General features: G+C 41.9%; 1 long non-coding RNA gene across 14 annotated transcripts in view; it reads right to left on the bottom strand.

The window, feature by feature from the left end:
• LOC122975619 overlaps positions 1 to 22,694 on the bottom strand; it is a 292,897-nt gene that overhangs the window by 113,055 nt on the left and 157,148 nt on the right. For 11 of the 14 annotated variants that reach the window (XR_006400749.1, XR_006400748.1, XR_006400751.1 and 8 more), the window contains one exon: positions 12,712 to 12,912. The exons of the other annotated variants lie outside the window; for them this stretch is intronic. This is a non-coding gene — a long non-coding RNA (uncharacterized LOC122975619). The remainder of the gene's footprint in view (positions 1 to 12,711; positions 12,913 to 22,694) is intronic. 14 annotated transcript variants of the gene reach the window in all.

Genomic DNA, 22,694 nt, shown 5'->3' with positions numbered 1-22,694 from the left:
TGTGATCCTGAGTGAGAAAGGTTTGGAGCGGAGCATCTCTCCATCTGGTCGAAGCAAAAAAAAAAAAAAAAAAAAAAAAAAAAAGGGGGAGACGGATAGAAAAAAAGACAGGGAGACGGAGAGAGGGAGCAACACGGCGAGGGAGCAAACAGAGAGAGAATGAGAGAAAGTATTGAGTAAGTGCCAGCGACATCTGCTCCCGTGGGCACAACAATAAAACTCCCTCTAGATCAGCCTCACACTATATATGCTCGCACAATGCATCGTTCTCAAAGGCGCAAATAAATATGTGTGTGTATGAGCTCGTGTGAATGAAGAATGCTCTTATGTTCACGAGGGCTACCCACTGATCTGTTAGACATTCACCTACACACAATCTAATTTAGCTCAATGCATTGTAACCAGATCTCTGTCTTCATTGTGATTTTTTTTTTTTTTTTTTTTTTGTCTCTTTTTGGTTATTTTGACTCTTGCACTCCAACACTGGAGGTAATTCTTTGAAGTTCAGGGATAAAATGATGCTTAGTAGTGATTTCAGCAAACTCCTGAATGTTTCTTCTGCTTTGCTGCATTGACAAATAAGTTGTGGTGCTTTACGATTCTTCAAAGGAGAATAGGATCCTTCTGCAGTATGTGACTCACACATATCATCTTTATAGTAAACCCGTTTCTACTTAGGACTCCAGATGCTTATTTAATACCTCCATGTGCTCTCACTTTATTAATGTAGCTCTGGTTATTCACATATACTGTTTTCATGCAATCCGCACTATTTTTAATAGCCCCTAAGTCCAAACAGAGGAAGTGTTGCGTGGTATTGTAAGAAACAGCCTACTTAAGCATCTTGTTTGGAAGTAATTACCGCTGAAGTTGTCCTGTTATTTTGACCCCTATTAAATCCATACTATAATAAATAGTAAATAGCAGTTGTTTTATAGTGAAGAATAAGAAAACCGTATGGCTCTGATATGGTGCCACCCAGTACCATATGCGGATGAATCGAAAAAACATATAAGATCTGAACATGGCTCTACATAGCAGCCACACACCCTGTGATTATGAGCCAAAGAAATACTATTGGTACAATTACACATTTTCCCTGTTAGATAGCATACAATGAAAGAAATCATGTATAAATCCTAGCCATTTATTCTTTCAGATATCATGCCTTTTGTACACAACAAATGCTTTGTATATATATTTTTTCTGTTGAGCGTTTTTGGCCAAGGACCATGATTGGTTGAGGGACGATTGAAGAGAAAAGGACTTTTATTCCAGTTGGTTGTTTGAAAAGTTGGAACTGAATAGTTGGAAAGTTATATGTACCTGCGTCTGGAAAAAAAGCAACAAAACTTTGATCAAACAGCTTGAAATCCTAACAGATTCTGAAAGAGCACCGACAAGGTAATCTGTGTTGTTTAGGGACCGCGGCGCGCCCCCCGCGCCATTTATCTTTGAGGGGAAAAATTTCTCCCTGTTGCGTTTAATGTGTAGTCAAAGTGGAGAGGGCGAAACGCTACTCTCTAATTTTGCATGTCATCTCTCTCCAAATCACTTCAAAGATGAGGCCCTTGCCAAAGATTTCCTCCCTTTTTCTCCTCGCCTTTTTCCTTTTCTCCCCCCTTTTTCTTTTCTGCCTTGTCTTGTTCCCCAAGTTGCCGTTGTCACCATCGCTTGGCGCCAGGAAATCTCGGGCATCTAAACAGCAGCACACAATGTCGTAAAAAGGCTCTAGAGTTTTACTTTCAGATGTCACTCCAATAGCACACATCTGCTACGTGCCGTGCATCTGCTAGGCTCTCCCGTCTCAGAGAGCCGGGAGTGCTGATTGAACTGAAGACAGAAAACATCCTCATTATCGCGGGCAATGAGTGAGCTGGGCTCCCCAACAGCCCTTTTAATGCATTCACTCACTTAACTGCAGCCCGGTGTTGCTGTGGATACAAACATGTACATGAACGGCTTGTCCTCGCAAGAAAAACGACACTATAGGTCATAATGTAAGTCAATAAAAATGACCTATAGTTACATTTGAGTGACAGATGCCATCTAGCAGCCCGGAGAAGTGACGCAGTTAAGATGACGTCTATATAAAGTGAGGATTTCCATATTCAGAGGTGGTGGGTTGGGTGACTGGTTGGATCCTAAATTGTAAAAAGTGGACTTAGTGGAGTTTGCTGCAGGTGACCGCTGTTCGCTTCCTGTTTCCAGCCGCAAGTGTCACATTTCAAACCGTGTCTGGACGTTTTTTAAAAACCGTAACTACGATTGTCGTGGTATTTACTCTTGCTATGACGACAAAGGTTGCTTAACTTTAAGGAAGTAGTAACTTTAACCCACACCATGTTTCAAGTGATCATTTTGACCCAAACCATGATCTTTCCCTAACCCTAGCCAAGTGGTTTTCGTGCTTAAATCTAACCAGACCTTAACCACAGCGTTGCCACACTTCAAAACATAATTATTTTTTAACAGTGATTTGTAACAGTTTTGGAAAGCACAGACAAATTATGTTGCCTGCCGATAGAGGCGGCGTATTAGATCACGCTCCTATGGGTCGTTCTGGAGTGAATGGTCATGCGATCTATTTGCTCGTTTAATTTGGAGGGCTTATTGGTACACGCACATGCAGATACACGCATGTGCACACACATGTCGACATATAGGCACACACACGTGACCATACATAGACACACGCTGTTTCAGTGCCAATCGCCCCAGTGTCATAGACAATAGTATTACACAGCCATTGTGTCAGTGCTCAGTGAGAGGTATCTGCTCTCCAGCTCTGTCTATACTAGATACTCCAGCAGCAACCAGCTTCTTTCTGTGCAGTAAAAGTCATATCTAACAAAAAAATTACCCTCTAGACCATTTTACTGTGCATGTCATGATATACATATTTATCTTTTTAACAGCGAGGGTCTTACAATATGCAGTTTTATTTATTTTCTTATTAATTACATGTGAATCTGTATTAGCATGTACTGGGTTGAAGGGAGCATTATTGAAGAGATTTGATGAGAAAAGGCAACTTTGCCAAATCCAAAACTTTTGACTGATCACAGAGGGCAACAGAAATGTTCTTGCAGTTGAAGAAGAAATTCATATTGTGACTGAAATTCCTTTAATTATTTTGCCATTTAATCACTATTTGGCCATTTATGACCAGGATATTTAGCTGACGCTCTTAATAATGTGCTTTATTAATAGCCAAGGTATCTTATGGGGAGTAAAGAGATCATCAGGGTAAGGTAAGGTTATCAATAACAGTATAAAGAAAAACTACAAAAATAAAACTACCTAAAGAAAACACTGACCAGGTTTATTTTGGGACATTTGTGGCTCTAAACATAAGTACGATCCAACTGTTTGGTGCTGAATTAAGTTTTCTTTAGATGTTTACTCTTAAGTTTCTATTCAGCACATTCTTAAATGGAGTCCCTGATGTGATGATGAAAACATGATGAATTTACAGGATCTCATTTGGAGGATAGATACTCTTCTCTGTTACTCTTCTAACCCCACTTTATTAGGGTTGGTAAAGATCTTGCCCTTTGACACTTCTAAAATACAATGTGTCAACAGAACACCTGCATGGATGTTTCACACCACAGCTGCTTAACACATGCTGACTGTACAGCTTCCAGTTGCTTTCAGATAGTAAGATGTTTGGATGCCTTACCTGGAAATAAACTTAAAGAGTCCTGTCTGTCAGAAAGGGCAACACATTCTTCATTTTTTAGAAATGTCAGCTTCTGGACACAAGCAGTGGCACATGGTGGCCAATCAGATATCAGTAAACCCTCGTCACTCCAACTCACTCTTCTGGCTCCTCCTCTACATTTAGTAAATACTGTCACCACTTTTCATCATCAAGAATCCGTTGTTTCCTCGCTCTCATCCTTACTAGTCCATCACAAAGCAGCGCTCCGGAGTTGACCAGCGCGTCGCCTTCTCACCCTCACCTACTGACGCAGTGGTGATAAGTGGTAACTGTGGCAACCGTCGCTAGTGTCAGACTTTAATGGCCACATTTCCAGGCCTGTTGTCAGTATCAAACAAAGCCTTTTCCGCGTCCCCTGCTAATAGCCGCCCCTTCTCTGAATCAGTGTCACTATTCAACAGATACAGCATCTCTTCACTTTTGTCATGATTTGCTGATCACATGGAGAGATACATGCGGTGGTTTGTGTCATGCCTTTTATTCAGAGGTTCTGTAATAAGTATGCTATTGTTCAGATTCAGATGCTTTATATTATTAATTGTTCAGTTGTTTATGTAACTATGACCTCCTTACTACTCTGTGAACTCTTGATCTTGATGCTGAATCATTATCTTTCCAACGAAGACGTTCATTTTTACACAAAAAATCTTCCACAGACAGAGGCTGATTTGGAGGGATTTATTTAAAAAAAATTTTAAAAAAGGAAGGCAGAAGTGAGCAGGGAGGTGTGCCAATCCAGCCAGCTGAGTTTGAGTGTGTATAAGCTGTATTAGCTGGCTGGGGTCAGCAGGGGTGAGGCTGTTCACCATGGTTAATAGCTACAGAATGAACTGAGGACACAGTAATAGACTGATAACAGGACTAGGGTTGGGTAGACGAGGGAGGGGGGAAAAAAAAGGAAGTGCGAGTTGACAAAGAGAAGGCAAAGCAGCATATGCAGGAGTAAGGAAAACATAAAGTAATGGAGGTTGGGATTAAGGCAGAGATTAAACAAAAGAGAGAAAGAAAGAAAAGGCAAGGAGATCAGGGTAATGTATGAGGTTAAGGTTAAGTGGGGGCTGTGTATGTAGGGATAGAGGGAAGGGCTGGATAAGAAAGAGAGATGAGAGGAGAGAGAAAAAGAAAGAAATCAATAGGTAATGACAGAGGTGAGGACACAGTAATAGAGGTAAAGGAGAGCAACTACTGATAAGGAGGGAGTGATAAGGAAATAGGGAAGGAGGAATTAGTGGAGGGAGTTTCGTTACAACAATTCTGTATTGAACAGGGTGTTATGACAGAACCTCAAACATTTATACAGTGAGTCTCATTGTTTGTCAAAATCAGTTTGCCAGTCATGGGAAATATTACTCAAACACTATTCAAAACAGTCATATGATGTATTTTGTGGCTCTGGAAGAGCTTTGTCAAGAGAGACGAACTTAAGTGACATCACTGGAGTAATATTGGCGTGGGCTTTGTTATGTTACACTGGAGACAAGTAGTGTGAGAGACGTGATGAGATGAGAGCATTAACTAGTTTGGAGGGTTTAATGGAAAATGTTATTGAATTGCATTTGTAGCATCCTGCTTTTTTGGAGCTTACGGACTAAAAGTCACAACTTCTGCTGCTTAAATTTTGACCATTTTTATAAAATCAGTCGCTCACAAGTCCCTGAATTCTATGGATATGCAATAACAAATCTCTAAGTACTATTTGAATGGGTTATAGATTAATTATTCATATCACAGGATGTACTATATCAGTCTGGAGTAGAGGAAAACGGACACTGATTAAAATAAAATGTTACTTCGGCATGTGTAAAACATGCTTTAGTGTAAAGTTGAGCAAATGGGCATAATATTAATGTTTCTGGTAATGCTTTGCAGAGTTGAACTGTAAGAACGTACACACAACAGGGTGCAGACTAGTGTGAGCTTCAATGCAAGACCATCTTGCCCTTTTGCCATGAGAGAATAAAGCAGTAAATGTTAGTGAGGTGGATAGAGCGTGGTGTACTGGAGAAAAGTTGTGCAACATATTTTAATTTTCATGGAAATGCTTAGCAGATTGGTATGAATAATGGACCTTTACAAAACATGAGGCCTTTCTCAAACTGCAGGAATGAAAAGCCCAGGTGTAAAGACCTATAATGTAATAACATAAGGAACATCCCACACATGGTATCATACAATATCATAATATCACTCATTTGTGTCTGCCATCATTATACTGGTGTTGGTCAAGCAGCCAATTTTCCCCACAAAAGCACTAAACAATATGTTTTTCTTAGTGTTTAGCAGAGACACGCTGAGACACTGTAATTTAAAATGTCTCCATTATATTTTGGAAGGTCCTGACCAGACCATTAGGTTTCGATGATAATGTCACACAGAACTTTTTTGTCCTATTTGCTACCAACCAAAGAAGTTTCTTGCATTTCAATGCCAATTGCATACCGTGTGCCCTCGGTCTGTTTTAAAAAGTGGGTACATTTGAATGTTTGGATTTTTCTCCCTCATTACGGAGTGAGATTGATGGCAGAATAACTTATGCATACAAGACTAACAGTGCAATGAGCAAATTAGGCTTCACCTTATTGCCTTAAAGAGCAGAAGGATGCATTCCACATGAAGAAGAGAGACTTTTAATGATAAATTCAAATGTTTTTATGTAAATATTGTTCTATTTACATTACAAGTGAGGAGAGCGAGTCCCCCGGTAGACAATTCATAATGTAAGGTAAAGACAGATGAGAATCAGAACCTCTGGACGGGTTAAATGATTAGATTCCTGCTCAAACACAACTCTGTGTGTGTGTGTGTGTGTGTGTATGTGTATGTTTGTGTGTCCGTGTCCGTAGTCTAATGACTGCGCTGTCTGCAGAGAGTGGAACACAGGAGGGAATTAGTCGTCATTGCATATCAAAGGCTTAGCCATTAGAGACACAGGGTAGGGTCTTCCTAATGAGAGGGGGTACCGGTGTGTGATGGTGTGTGTGTATGTGTGTGTGTGTAGTGTTTGGTTAGGTCACATTATATGCATACTTTGATACACACACCTTCAAAATGGCCTGCTTTTTACATATTGTACTTTGGCACACGTAGTATGTAAGGAGAATGTAGTGATCACCAATATGCACACACACATTCACACATATACCCTGGCATAATTCAAAGATACCCACAGCATTTATATATATATACATACACCTCAAAGACATGCTCTCAGATGTAGACGAAGTCAAAGACACACACACTGTGTTGCCAGGCCCCTCTGGCAGGCCTCGTCGTGCCTCTCAGTGTGGCATGGCGTGGGCAGAGGTGCCAGTGAGATGCCAGGGCTTTGTGTGCCACACTAAGATCAACGCCAGCCATTGCACGCACACAGCACATAATGCGCCCAGGGGTACAGGACTCACACACCCACCTACACCTTCCATCTAATCATCCATCCATATCCTACAATCTTTTCCCCTATGTGTTTACCTCTTTCTCTAGTCCTCTTTATTTCTGTGTATGTGTGTGTGTGCATGTGCATGCATGTAGACTGATTGGCGATGCCCTCTGTGCCATCTGCAGCAACCCCCACCCACCCACCTCCCACCCTTCCCACTCATCACAAGGGTGGGCTTAACCATCTGTGTGCCAGTGTGTTCCCACAGTGAGAAAAGGGGGACTTGGGGGGTCGTAGTGGTGGCAGTAACAGGGGTTGCCACGACAGACACACGCATAAAAATACAAAACAGCACACTGTACATTGAGAGAAAATCAAGAATTGACATGTGAGTGCACAACAACATAAGGTGGCCCTGCATGCATACTACTGCAATGAAAGCACAAGTGATGTCATATAATGTACAGCTTGCAAGATGACATGATTCTGCTGTATTCAAACAAAATCTAGAAGCATATTGTGCAGTATATGCTGGCGGAGTGTTTTCTTTTCTTTTTCTTTTTTTTAAACAATTTAGGCTTGAAGCTGCCAATAGTAAGGGTCAAGGGTCAAAGCCACAGTGCCCTGATAGTATTCCTGCGGGCCAAAGATGGACTCCGGATGGAAGTGCTAAGAATAGAAACAGAGGCAGAAGAGCTTACTACACTTATGTTTAACCAGTACCCAAACACATAAAGGATTAGAGTTACTGAAATTAAAATGAGGGATCCGATATGCTGGATTGGTATCAGCTTGATACTGACCTTATTAAGTGGATCAGGTAGCAATCTACATAAAATACAGTATTTTTGTCAATGTTAGTTACATTCATTACTTGAGTACTACACTGATTTAGCACTGCATGCAGCATTGTTGTTGTTGCGATGGACAAAAAGTAAAAAGTAACAAAATCAGTGCACCAGAACCAAAGATATAATCTTTTTTTATTCCATGCATTCGTCTTCCTTGTCAAAACCTGGTGCCTACATTACCCACAATGCACTTTGACTACTGACAGTTCAGTTGAAGATTAAGGTGTGTTATGCTAGTAACAGCTAATGTAGCCTCGAGTTGCTAGCCTCAAGAAGAGATGAGATGAGACTTTACAAAACTCCCTCTGGATCCAAAAAAGGCTTTATACAACTTTTCTTACATATGACATTGTACTCCCCAAGACCTGTAAACAGACTGTGATGTGTTAAATTGGCACAGTTCCCCTTTAAGTGAGAGATTGAATGCTGACTTAGTTTTTAATGCCATGGTTATCCCTTGTTGCCTTACCTAAAAATGATTCCAAAGTGTTTCACACAGATACAGTTTGTAAGTATTATAGTATTATACAGTTTTAAAATTTGGGAAAAAAGAGCACTGATATTGGAGTTTGAATCAGTATTGCCAGATATTGTGATTTCTATTATATCCTAAGAGGGAAAATGTTGGATTGGTGTATAATTAAAATAATCATTAATTCAAGTCGTTAATTTGTATATTGTGGTGGTCTAGACACAAACACACACATATTTCAAGGCACACACCAAAGTGTGAAAAGGCTCAAGGCTGTGGCTGTACCACAGCAGATTCCCCAGTGTTTCTTGTGTTTCCCGCCTCCTCTGTGTTTCCAGTGATCCCGTCTGTCTCTCCCTGTCTGTGTCTGTGTGTTGGCATGGGCAAGGTTTCTCTTCCTCACTCTCCCGGCTCCCTGCTCCACCTGCACACCTGTCTTCAATCGGCTCATCTTCTCCCTCAGTCAACACACCTGCCATTCATCAGCTCATCTCCTCTCCAACCCCGGCTCTTCACCTACTCTTTGCCAGATCGTTGATTCAACATCAGCAGTCGTAAACATTTCCAGGCCGATTAAGTTGGTGAATTCCTTGTGTCGAACTACTGATTGTATTCTAACCCATTTCTCTTGTGTCCTGGGATCATTCCTGGCAGCCACCTAGCGTCCAAGCTAACACCTGCTAGCTATGCTTACTCTCATTCCATGCACACAGTCACGCACCTCCATTTCCCTTCTCTCCCCTGCTGCCATTGGATCCCCCCCTCATCAACTCCAAGACCAGTAACTCTCCATTAATAAAACTTTTCTTAACCAACACCACTCTGTTCTTGTCCTGCATTTGGGTCCCTCCTGAGTTCATAACACAACAATCTGGCCAACATGGACCCAGTGGACACGTAAAATCTCTGCCAGGCTCTCACCGACCAAGGCGCCCTCGTGGGCCATCACGATCAGGTTCTCTGTGAAGTTGTGGAGACTCTCAGGAACTTATCAGCCAACATCACCCAAATCGGAACCTAATTCCACCTTCTCTCCAATCATCTCTCCTCTCCGCCGAACCTCCCCACTCCTGCATCTAGGCACCTACAGGGTTTGTCTCATGCAGTGCTCTCCTGATTTTGAACAGTAACCCTCATCTACAGCAGAGATAAGTCCAAAATAGCTTATAAAATGGGGGTGCTTAAGCTGAATGCCTTCCCTTGTCCCTTTACCTCTTCCCTTGTCCCCTGACCCAGAATGCAGCTGGCGGCCACACTATGCTGGAACCAAAAGTCTCTGCCGCTGCTTGCCTTAGTGGAAAATTTCCTAGATGCTGATCTTTCTGCACAAGCTGGCATCACCAGTGAACCAGTAGCTGCACCCCTGAATGCCAATACTCTCAACGGCAAGCTCCTCTCCCATGTCAACACACCAAACCCCTGTATCTCATCCTCTACTGTAACAGAATACTGGATGTATTGTGGAGTACAGCCAGTTCCACCTTATCTCTTCCCATCAAGCCCCCGTGGTCTTGTGTCACCCTTGGCTAAGATCACACAATCCCCACGTAGACTGGTCCACTGTCAAAGTTGTTAGCTCAAGTTCTTTTTGTCATTTCTCATGCCTGCAATCCACCCTCACCCCAACAACAACTCGCCGCTGGAATTATCTGGCCATCTTCTTCCCCAGTTGGTGCAGGATTTCCCTTGGTCTCCAAAAAGGACTACTCTCTTCACCCCTGTATCGACTACCGAGGTCTCAACGTCATCACCATCAAAAATAAGTATCACTTGCCTTTAATCAATTCTGCTTTTGAGCCAATCCTAGAAACCACCATCTTTTCCAAACTGGATCTAAGGAACGCCTACCATCTGGTCAGAATCTGGGAGGGAGATGAATGGAAGACGGCTTTCAACATGCCCCTTGGCCATTCTGAGTATCTGGTCATGCCATTCAGCCTAATGCCCCCCCTTACACAATACCTCCTCAACAGACCTGTCATTGTTTACCTAGATGACATCCTGGTTTTCTCCGCGACCCGGAAGAACATGTCAGTGCTTCAGAGGCCCCCTGAAAACAAACTTTTTGTCAAAGCAGAGAAGTGCAGATTTTACATCAGCTCAGTTACTTTCCCGAGGCACATATTAGAGAGTGAGCAGGCGAGGACAGAGAGTGGTCCAAACTCACATCGGTGAAGCAGCTCCAGCAGTTCCTCGGCTTTGCCAACTTCTGCCACCAGTTCATCAGACACTACAGCCAAGTGGCACATCCCTTGCCCAACTCACCTCAACTTACACCCCTTCTCATGGACCCCTGAGGCAGATGCAGCCTTCTCTGAGCTGAAGAAACGATTTCATTCTGACCCCTCACGACAGTTTATTGTGGAGGTTGATGCCTCCACCTCCGGGATAGAGGCAATTGCCTCCCAGTGCTCAGCCACCAACCAGAAGCTTCATCCCTGCGCCTTCTGTCCGCTCCCAGGTCCTCCAGTGGGTACATTTCTCCCAGTTTTCCTGCCATCTGGGTATCAGCCACACTTTGTCCCTCCTGACACATTGTTTCTGGTGGCCCACCATGGTTATTGACACCCGTGCCTTCACGGCCATCTCAACTGTGTGTGTACACACTGCTGGTGGGAGGCCACCGAGGAGTACAGCAAGGAGTGCAGCTGGATTCCCTGCCAGCACATCCTGGACACCTCCTTGGTCGAGGACCTTCACCAAGAGCACCTGGCAAGCCCAGGGGGTCGCCTGGAGCTTCCCGTTGCACAGGGTTGGGGTGGGGTGGGGTGGAGGGACTGTCACGGCTGTGGCTGTACTCCAGCAGATTCCCCAGTGTTTCTTGTGTTTCTCCCCTCCTCTGTGCTGTGCCTCTGTGTGTTGGCGTAGGCGTGGTTTCCCGTCCTCACTCTTCCAGCTTCCAGATCCCTGCTCCACCTGTACACCTGCCTTCAATCAGCTCATCTCCTCTCCAATATATCAACCCAGGCTCTTCACCAGATCGTTGTTTGAACCTCAGTGGTAGTAAATGTTTCCAGGCTGATTAAGTTAGTGAAGTCCTTGTGTCAAGCTATCAATTGTATTCTAACCCGTTTCTCTTGTGTCCCAGGATCATCTCATTCCTGCCTGCCAACCGGCCTACCTGCCAGCCACTTCCTTGCTTCCAAGCTAACCCCTGCCAGCTATGCTTCCCCTCATTCCATGCTCACAGCCACACACCTCCATTTCCCCTCTTTCTCCTGCTGCCGTCGGATCCCCTTCCCCATCATCAACTCCAAGACCAGTAACTCTCCTATAATGAGCCTTTTCTTCACCAAAACCAATGTGTCCTTGTCCTAGGTTTGGGTCCCTCCTGAGTTCATAATGCAGACTAATTATTAAATCCATTTACATCCAAGTCAGATTCTATAAAACAAGTGATACACTGTATATGGCAGAACATTTTAAGCAGCAGTTAGTTAACATGCCACATGCCTGTGGTGAAGATGTCTGAAGTCAAAGTAGGAAAACACATGCACATACAATACAAAGACATATGCACTGGCTACATATTGAACCAATACTGAAATCTGATGTAAATGTTCTCTGTAAAAAGGTGGTGAGTTGTGCTCTGGTGTTAGTAGTAGTGTCTGGGCTGTAAGATGTTTAGGAAGCGCAACACAATTGCAGTGGCCACAGGCCAGCTGGCTAGTAGCCTCACTGCTCGAACAACACTGTTATTTTTCTTCTTTCTTACTTTTTTTCTCTCAGATTCCTCAACTAGTTTTGCCCGTCCGCACTACTCTTTATTCACTATGTGAATTGTGTGTTTAACTTTTATGTCATGTTATCTCAGTTCACCTATCTTCCCATCACATAACACAAACACAGTTTCACATGTTAAAAAATGCTATGAAACACCACAAACAGGGACAAAGTCAAAGTTGCCATGCATTGTCTCCTTGCCCTTCCTGCCCTTTCATAAACTACACACACATAGACTCTCTCATACAAACAAACACACACGCACACACTCTGTATCTATTGTTCTTTCTCACACATGGCCTTGATGATGAAAGAAGAAAGAAAAAGGAAAGTAGAACTGAAGTGTCAAACCTCACACCCAGTCTGCTATGCGATAAGATTAGATTTATTTTTCCAGCTGTGACATAGAAAATGAAAGTGGATTATTTAGTTTAAAATGACTGAATTAAATTAAAACTAGTAGGCGTTATTGTTAAGCAAGGAACAGTGGGGGCTTAAATATATAGGCTCAGCATAGCCCTCAGGCAGTGGATAGCACAATCTCCTCTCCTCTTGTTCTCACCAATGGACTTAAAAACATAAACAGCCTTCCAGGACCACAAAGCCTGTGTAGAAAATCAGAAAATCATTTCCTCTTCACTCTAGATTCCCTCATGCGCTCTCTCTCTCTCTTTTCTTCTGTTCTCTCTGCCGTCCCCCTTCTCCCTCAGAGCAAGTACACAGGGGGCTGCCAGGGTGCATCAATCCAGGGTTGAGCTCGTGCCTTGACGTGGAGAAACACAAAGTGCAGAGATTTGGTGCATAAACATGTGTGCTCTTAAAAAGGGCTTCAGCAAGCGAGGAGAAGGGAACTCTGCCAAATCCCCCCATTCAGCCTCAGACCGAAGGAGGCAACATCCTGACAGCTTTGAGGTGGGGGGAGTGGGGGTACTGGATGGAAAGAAGGGGTAGAAAGAATAGGAGGGAGAGAGATAGCAACTGAGGAAGAGATTGTGATGGAGGAGGAGGGAGAATGAGATGAAGAGGTAAAGAGAGAACATCAGCTCCTGGGGATAAAAAACAAATCTCAGGGAGTCTCAAAGTGATAATCCGCTGTATTTTCATATTGAAAAAACTGGCTGTTCCATATCTCTGTCATATAACGAAACTGGGAATAAACTTGTAGGTTGTCCACTTTCTTCTGTTCAGTAAAAATCTGTGGCAAAACTTTGCACCTCCTTCCCCCACCTCACCCAACTGATGAGGTTCAAAGTTCATTCTTGACCTTGGAAAAAGCAGTCGACAAAACAGTGTCACCTCAAAGTCCAATTAGTAGCTGTAATGAAGATTTCAATCTAATCACATGATTTTCATCAGAAGATAGAGTAGTTGTAATTATTTGTCCTGAGCACTTGAAGGACTTCACATCCACATTGGCTTAAAAATTGGGGATCAAAGTTCAGTCTTGAATTTGACAACAGATTTACGAAAAATGTTGTATAGTAGAGTTAATTTCAGGAAAATCTAGTTTGATTACAATTTGAGTCTTACTTTTGTAATTCTGGTCATTGTTTCTTTTGTTTGTGATTACATTGTATGAGAAATATGAGAAAACAGCAACATTGTTAAAGCAAAGTCGATGAGGCCTCTGAAGAAATATGAGCAGTTAGATGATCAGAAAGTTCACCAGATTTTGTAATTCACTTTATTTGGAGGTAAAACTTAAAGGCACTGCTCCCGAAATGTCAGTAATACTCCTGCATTTCACAGGAAAACCTTAAGTGTGCGAAACTACAAATAACCATTTTAACCAGGATGTTGGTCTGTAAACTGTGATGGGTCGGCATCTGGGAGTTAATTTAGAACTGCATTTGCCCCATTGGACTTCTTTTTACCATTGTTTTTATGATCTCAGCAATTACTTTGATGAGTGCAGTGTTAATTTTATATGGAAATGATTTGTAAACTATAATCTAAAACCCAGTTTGTAATAAATTTGATTTATCCTTGTGTTGTAAAACATGCAGTAGACTAGAAACTTAACAGAAATAGAAATATACTGTAATATAAAATGGTGGGACTTTGTTGGTTTTTATTTATTTAATTACTTATTTTACTGAGGCTTTCAATTCCAGCATGAAGACAAAGCTTTTTATGATATTTCTGCACCTCTTAGATATTAATCTATGATTTTACTGGGATTTCTTTCCCTTTCTGGTCATCCATTGATCATTTTTAGTTAAAAGTTATTTAAACCATGTGACCTGTTTCATCTCTCAGCTGCCATGGCAGTCTGTGCAGCTTTGCCCCTCCATCACCCCACTGCCACCAGTGTCAAGGCCCTGTCTACGGCTCCCTAGGGAGATTTCCTATTGGCTGCTATTTTTAGGGCTCTATCCCTGTAAATCAGCAGTCTGCTTACTACAGCATGAAAGTTATTTTGTTATCACTCCAAAACATTGTTACTGTATTGCTTTGCACCAAGTGGCGTGACCTTTGACCTTTGTCATACACTTGCAGAAACGACATGAAATAAGATCCAGTTTGGGTAACAGATTCATGAGTTTGAATGCTTGTCAGACACCAAAACAATGCACAGAGGTTTAGAATAGAATATTTTAATATTTTAAAACTCAAAGTTATCACCGCAGCAATTCTTATATTCTTATTTGTATCTTTTGCTGTGACGATTGCGAGGTAGAAATTAGGAGTGCAGCGGTACGTGTATTTGTCGTCAACCATTCGGTATAGGATGTTCTGTTCAGTACGTGACTTTCCTTGGTTCGGTATGCTCTGTGACCCAAACAATTACTGTCAAAATAGTTCAATAATCCACTTACTCTGATGTGCGGAACAATAATTTTAGAACTTGTTGACAGCACACCACTAAGTTGTAGCATGCTCATGGATGTATGCTAGCCGGTTTAGCCATGGTAACCTGGTTATCCTGGTTACCATGGTTTCTCTGTAGTGAATGACAAACAATAGACCCATAACACTGACCGAATACAACACTATTATTAAAATATGCTCCGTTATCTCCGTAGTGAAATGGCACCACATTTTCCCATCCCCCTCCCCTCTCTGTGACAGTCACCTTTGAGTTACTGCTGTACTGAAAACATATCGAATTGTGACCCCAAAACCGAGTTACATATCGAAACGTGAATTTTTCATCTATCAGGAGTGTGCCCTTGCATTGATTTGATCGGCCACTGCAGCGCCTTGTCGTATGATGATTTGTGGTCTCACAAGAGTTTTACCACGTTCAGCTTTTTTGCTTTGGCAACCCTACTGTGACGCTGGACTGCACCCATTCAAATGAATGAGAGAGCTGAGCTAAAGTCGGTGTGAACGTGGCCTAACTGTCTCACGTGTACACAAGCGGGTGCTTGGTGGATGTAGTCTATGTTCTTCTAATCCAAGCACTAAAAGCCACAGCCTTGATGCTCAGTCACTGCTCGGAGCTAACAGATTTTTACCTGAGATATTTCATTCCCTCTCATTCTTCTCTTGCTGCAGATTGATTTTAGTCAGTCAAAACCTTTCAGTCCGCTGTTAAATGAAGAGAGAGGAAGAGTTCAAGGAAAAGTCTCCATTGTCTGTGTTGCAGTCAGGTAGCAGGACAATTGCTTTGTGTGTGAGTGTGTGCGCTCATGTACACTGTTTTGTGTATTTGTCTGTGTTTGCACGTGTGTGTTTCCGAGCTGTCTGGACCGGTCATTTTTTTTTTGTAAATCATTCACTTTTTTATTTATCTTCCCAGGCTAGTGTTTCATTAACCCTGCTGTGACACAGACTCCCTTTCATTCACTTCTCGCATTTTCTGTTCGAGCCGCTCTCTCTCTCTCTCTCTCTCTCTCTCTCACAGCACCAAAGATTACTAATAAATAAGTGACACCAGACAGACAACAGTCTATTTTCTCTCAGCCATAATTAACTGACTTGATGTTTTGAAGGAGAGGAGAAAAAAATCCAACTAATTAGGAATGAGTTAAGATTCGCACAAAGAGTACAGATTGTTAATTAATTTTCCACACAGCCATTGTCGGGGAAGAAAACAGCTTTGTTTACAGTGCAATGTTTGCCACAGCGGTTAAAGCAGTGCACTTGCTGTGGAAGCACGGCAGGGAAAGGTCTCTGACATACTGTAGTCCCTCTGTACAATAACCTTGAGCAGAAAGAACAAGACTGTCTCTTGAGTCAGATAAATAAAGGGATGGACCAAAATGTTGTCAGTCAGGCAACACAGAAAAAAACAAATGCTGAAAAACATCCCTGCTACTCACCCAGTCTCTCTTTCCCAAAATGCACTTTGACATTTGCTGAACTTACAGGTGCACTCAGTAGAGTTGTAGAGTTGAGATTACAGTTCATTGCTTCGTGATTGAGGGGTCAGTTCACCAAATTCATAAAACACATATTTTTTTTCTGTTGCTGTTAGTGGTATCTACAGGCAACCCAGTCTTACAGCAGTTTGTAAAACAGTCAGGAAATTTAATCTATAGATTCGTGTACATGGACACAAATCTTCCTTTTTTTTATGACACTCAGCACGACTTTCACACTAATGTATTTCAATTGGAAGTATGTTTCGTGCCTGCACCACTTTTTTTTTTTTCTGTCAATCAAAAGTCGGGAGCACAGAAGCTGTATTGTAATTTTCTCATTTCAGAGGCACAAGATATCCCCGGCCTAGTTTCTTCTTTAGTGGAAATAGTGACCAAAATTAGTCATTTTAAAATCTATTTACAGAATAGAATAGTAATAATTGTGAAATGGGATATAAAACTTGAAATGAAATATTGACTGTACAAAGGAAAAATGAACTCTGCTGTGGACAAAGAAATGAAGTGTATGAAATATATGACAAGAGCAAAGATTAAATGTGACGTGCATAAATAATTAAACAATGTAACAGTGGAGGTTGAATGCGATGTACAATCTAAATATATGAAAGTGACAAGTGCAGGGATTAAATGAGGGATGTGAAATGTAAAGTCTAGTTTGACAACCTCATCTTCAATGTGGTATTGATGCGCGCACACACACACACACACACACACATTGGAGTGCTTTATTGCATGACGTGGCTCAATATTAATTGAGGAAGACTTTGTTTTAAGAAAGATGATTTGATATTAAATATCCTCAGACACATATTCTTGGAAATATTAACTGAGCAACTATACATTTTACAATCACAGACTATAAAACACCTTTGTTAACAGTGATAGTGGTGTTTGGATTTCCATGGACTGGTGGAAATATGAAATGGGATGAAGCCTACCGACAGCAATTTAACGTGCGTAATCCATGCACAACACAATGCCTTTTCGTAGCCTTCCGATGTCAAAAACTGACCAAAAACACTTTTATTTCACAGAATCGAAAGAGAGATAATTAAAACTGATGGCCATAACATGACCACTTCATAAACTGCTGTGATACTGGACTGCTACAGGAAGTCATGCAAAAGTCTCTGCCTGCAACCCAGTTCAATGAAGAGTTTCATTTCTTTTGCTCACAGCATTGAAAACTCACTCTGAAAAATCATGTAAAACCTCAAATTTATACTGAAAGTATACTCAAAACCATGTACATTTCTGTAGAGCTTGTATTTTTATGATGTGAGTGAGATAGAAATAGTAGCCTACATCTAGAAGAAAACAAAAATTGTAAATAATATCTGAAATCACTGAGAGTTTAGCTCACACACAGCATTATAAGGCTATGATGTCGTACACCTACTGCTAACCGTCTCAGTCATATTCATAACTGGATGTCTCAAAGGAGTGTTTGTCCTACAGGAATCTGGTGTGCAGCTTACCTCACATCACTGACACCTCCATACTTTGGTGGTAAAAGTGGCAGAGAGAGCAATTTGTTTGTCTGTCTTTTGGTCTCTACCTGTCTGCTTGCCCATTTATCTGTTCAGTTTCCTGCCCAGGCAGGGATTGATGGGTTTGGGAGGTGGAATACACTCAAGACGGACACACAGAGACAGAGAGAAGGAGTCGCTCGTAAGTGTAAATGAACACGCACATGTCTACATCCATGTTACCACGTCAGTTCAAGTACCACAGTAGAGAAGGTGTGTGTGCGAGTGTGTGTGTGTGTGTGTGTGGATGAGAGCGGCCTGAGCCCCCGCCTGTATTAAGAGGGCCCTGGCAGCAAGAGATAGCGGCTCTATCTTAATGGCTTCAGCCGCCTGCCACTCAGCCTTCAGACGGGGTCCTCTGCCTGCACGTGTCTCCCCACGATAAAGCCACTTCACAGGGGCTTGCGCCTCTCCATGCTGGCCTCTCCTCTCTCCTCCTCGCCCAGGAAAGAGGAGAGAGAGAAAAGAAAAAGATGGCAGAGGTATTGATATATGAGCTCACCCTGAGACAGACGAGCTGTGAGAGAGAGACGGACGGAAAGAAAAAGGAGCGCTCACGCCACTGGCCTTCATGCTCAATTCCGAATTGTTGATCATATCTGATATTTTTTGAAAGACTGTCTTAGGATGTAACCTAGAATATGATATCTGATACAACAATGCAAAAAACATATGTTTGCAGGGCCACCGCAAGATGTCACAACTATTTTAGGACCTGTTTTCTCCTGCTTGTTTTGAAGGCACTTTCCTTACAGTTGTATGTGCGTTCAAGATCTAGATAGAAGTGAGGCGTCTCCTCAGACACTAGTCAAGTTTTCCATCTGGCTTTCTTTCCATTGTTGTGTCTCAGTGTCATTAATGTATTAATGCTGGCTCAGGTAAGCTGCTGTGGGTGCCAAAATTATAGCTGTCAGGTGAATGATGCAAGCTTTACTCAGACCACTGTTATTGCACTGGAAGCTCACCCTAAGGAGCAGCATAAATTGGTAGAACAGCAGCAGCAGCAGCAGCGGTGGGACAAACACAGGTATACCACCATGGATCAATCCTGACCCGCTGGATTGGACTTGTTGACATGCAAACTTCCTTATGAAATGCTATATGAGCAGCAGCAGTGTTTTCAAAGGAGCAGCAGTGGCAGAGCAAGAGTGACAAGTGCATGTCTGCTCAAATAGGCCACCTTATTGTAACGGATGCACTGGAAATGCGTTGTCATGAGTATGTCAGTGCAGCTCTTGTCGTAAGCTCTTGAAGCTTACAGGTTTCGTTCCATTTAATGCTGAAGTACAACCTTAACAGTATATACAGTTTGAATAGCCATTGAACCCTAATGCTCTGCTTTAACAGCTCAAACAATACTTTACATTGTTTTATCAGCTTGATGTTTTTTGTCTTTTCCTAATTTTATGAGAGTTGCTTAAAGATATGATTTTAAACTGATGATATGATTTAGTCCACCAGAGAAAAGTATGTATTTCCTCTGTTGGAGGTCTCAGAGACCCCCGTAAAACAAAATTAAACTGGATTTTCGTCTGCTCTACATCTGTGATTGGTGTTGATAGTCGTGTTTACACTGCATTTGGATTTTTTTGGATATTGGATTTTTTTTACCTGGTTGTTCATAAGAGATCCAACAGAGAGTTAAACCTTTCTGGGGTGTAACTGACCCCAAACAGAAGTAACATAATCTACATCAAATGTGCAAGCTCAGTGTGTGGCAAAGGGAAGAGTTATCACCTTTATACTTTCCTATATGTTGAGATTTAATAAGATCAGAAGAAAAGGGAAACATTTGTAAGAGGATTTTTTTTTTGCAATGAATGTTACTACATTTATACATTTTACACAGAATTAAAGCCAATTTCGACAAAACACAAGGGTTAAATTGCCTCATCAAAGCTCTAGGCAGGTAGCTCAGACTGTCATGTAATGGTGAAAAGATACAACACCTCTGTTATAGAGGTAACGTACCCCCTTAGGACAGAATATTGATATTAGTAGTTTTTGTGCAATGTTCATTTTTATCTGTATTAGATTATGATGATGTGACTTATACATATCACACTGCATTACATTATGAAACAGCTGCAGGCTCACACACTCACCACTGCATTTTATATGAGTCTATAGGATGATCCTCCATACTAGAGAAGAAAAAATACACGTGTTGCTATTTATTGTCAAGACAATGTTAGGTATACTTCCTACTTACATCTCCAGCCTCTTATCCTTCCAGGAATTATAGCACTAGATCTACTAATCGAATTCTTTTAAATGTCCCCAGGGTGCACTCAGAGCTTGGTAAAACTGCTTTCTCCTTTTATGCACCTTGGGCATGGAATGAGCTGCAAAATACCATTACCTTATAAGCACTCCCTTCTTTGACCAAAGGTCTTTTACAAACTGACCTGAAGGAAACATGTTGCTGTTTTATATAACCTTGACTTGAGGTGGTCTGTGGTATGGATATGGATGGTGTGGCCTGTGTGCCCTTCTTAATGTATGTGTTCTATGATGTGAAATTTTTTTTTTTTTTTTTACGTGAAACCGCTTATGCTACCTTCTTGACCAGCATTCCCTGTAAGAAGAGATTCTGCATCTCAATGGGACCTTCCAGGCTAAATAAATGATAAATAAAAATAAATACATTTTTTTTTTAAATCTGTCACCCTCAACTTTTAATGTTGAGGTGGAAAGTTCAGTCTTGACATTGGAAATTGGAGTTGACGTAACTATAAGTGTTCAGAGTAAGTGGACCTTGAGTTGAGATTGTTTTGTCAACTGCTGTCTCAAAGGTCAAGAATGAACTGTCAACCTCTACGTTTTAGCTAACAAGGATGAGAAGAACCTTAAAGTCCTCAGAATCATGGAAAGTTCCGACATCGAAACAGCTGATGAAGACCATGAGATATGATCAAAAGCAACCTGAACCAGCAAGTAATTGAACCTTGAGTTGAGATTATTTTGTCAAATGCTGCTTCCAAGGTCAAGAATGAACTGTCTTCCTCAACTATTGATTTTTACAATGGTATGAATGACGACTACGGTATCATCAAAGTCAGGGAAAGACGGCATGAAATTTGGACATGTTACACTTTCATCCAACACCCCGTCCTCATAGCCTTACTTTCCTCCTTGCTACATAAAAGGCACACCTCTCCCAGAGAATGGTGTCACTGGATGTAAATTATGAACCTAATTCCTAGGATACCGGTGTGAATAATCAGTTCTCAACATCAATCAGTCATTCATAACTCAGTAGCTGACCGTATCTGTCTTGCAGTGAACAGCTACAATTGAAATTCTAAAAAACCTTTGCAAACTTTGGACTGCTCTCTCCTAGGATTTTGATTCACAGCACAGCAATATTCAACAAGCTCTTGCGTGCTCATTTCTCTCCGATTTAAATGCAAAATATGTCATTTTCTAGATGTGATCTTGCTCTTCCACAGAAAACCCTCTTAGGTCCATAACTACTGATTTGCCACATTGTGTCCAATGTGTGTGTGTGTGTGTGTGTGTGTCTTCGCATTTGCATAATATTCTGCGCGAATGTTTATGAAAATGTGTGGGAGATGTGTGTGAATATATGTGTGTGTCTTCAGGCTTTGGGATTGTTTACTGCCGATCTCTCCCTGCCCCTGCTCATACTCGGCCCCTAATGCACTACAGCTGTTAGGGTCCCGACACAGGGGCCTCCCATCAACGGTTTCATTGTAATGGACTGTGTGTGCGTGTGTGCGTGTGTGTGTGTGATGCTTGCTTCTCCGTGTGTTTTTTCCTGTGTTTGTGAATGAGAGCGCGACCGTGTGTGTGTGTGTGTGTGTGTTCCTTCTGGCTATTTTTTTTCCTGTTTCTCTGTGACAGTGCGTTTGGTTCGTGCGTGTGTGCGTGCAGGTCTGTATATCCTGTCCTTATACGTGCGGCGTCTCCGTCTTTCTCGTGTCACCTCCCTCCTTTCTTTCCAGAAACACAACTCTGATTATGAACCTTTGAATCACTTAACAAGCGTCTTTTGCTTCAGCCCAGGTGAAACACTCCCTTTTCATTTTCTTGTCGCTATTCTCTCACTGAACACAATACGCTCCGGTGGCCTTGTTTATTCATATTCCTCAACATGTTCTAACTGCAGACGATGGCTTACACTTGAGAGCCTGGTTACTCTAGAAGAACTGTTCTCCTAGCTTGTTTGCATCCCCCCCCCCATCCTATCTCTTTATGCCTTAAAACATGCTTTCTTTGCAGCATAGTACACTGAAAGACCCTGACTGATTGATACATGCTGATGATAAACTTTTCCATACATGAACGTTTAAGTACATTTATTGTTGTGCATTTACAATATCATCTGCATCAGCTATATAATCCATTGTCAAATCTCACTTACTCATGATCAGTTCATGGACAAGTAAACTCTTAAAGCCACTATTTTCTATACCAAGTTTATGAATCGTAATGACATAAACATCTATTCAAAATATGACGAACATGTGGCTCATCCCCATTCTCTCAGTTGCCTGAAGTGGGAAGGGTGCAGGGCAGTGTGGGTGCCCAGGTCAGTGTTGCTCCGTTATGTTGACGGATTGCCGCCGACTCAGCCGCATAATGGTGAAATTAAGTTTCTGTAATGCACAAATGAGGTTATCATTGGTTTTGCAGCTGTTTACGGGGTCAAGGAGAGATGC

Source organism: Thunnus albacares, chromosome 23 (genome assembly GCF_914725855.1).
Source record: "Thunnus albacares chromosome 23, fThuAlb1.1, whole genome shotgun sequence".
NCBI lineage: Eukaryota > Metazoa > Chordata > Actinopteri > Scombriformes > Scombridae > Thunnus > Thunnus albacares.
The sequence above is the reverse complement of the archived record's forward strand: the minus strand, read 5'-3'. Positions and strand labels throughout refer to the sequence as shown.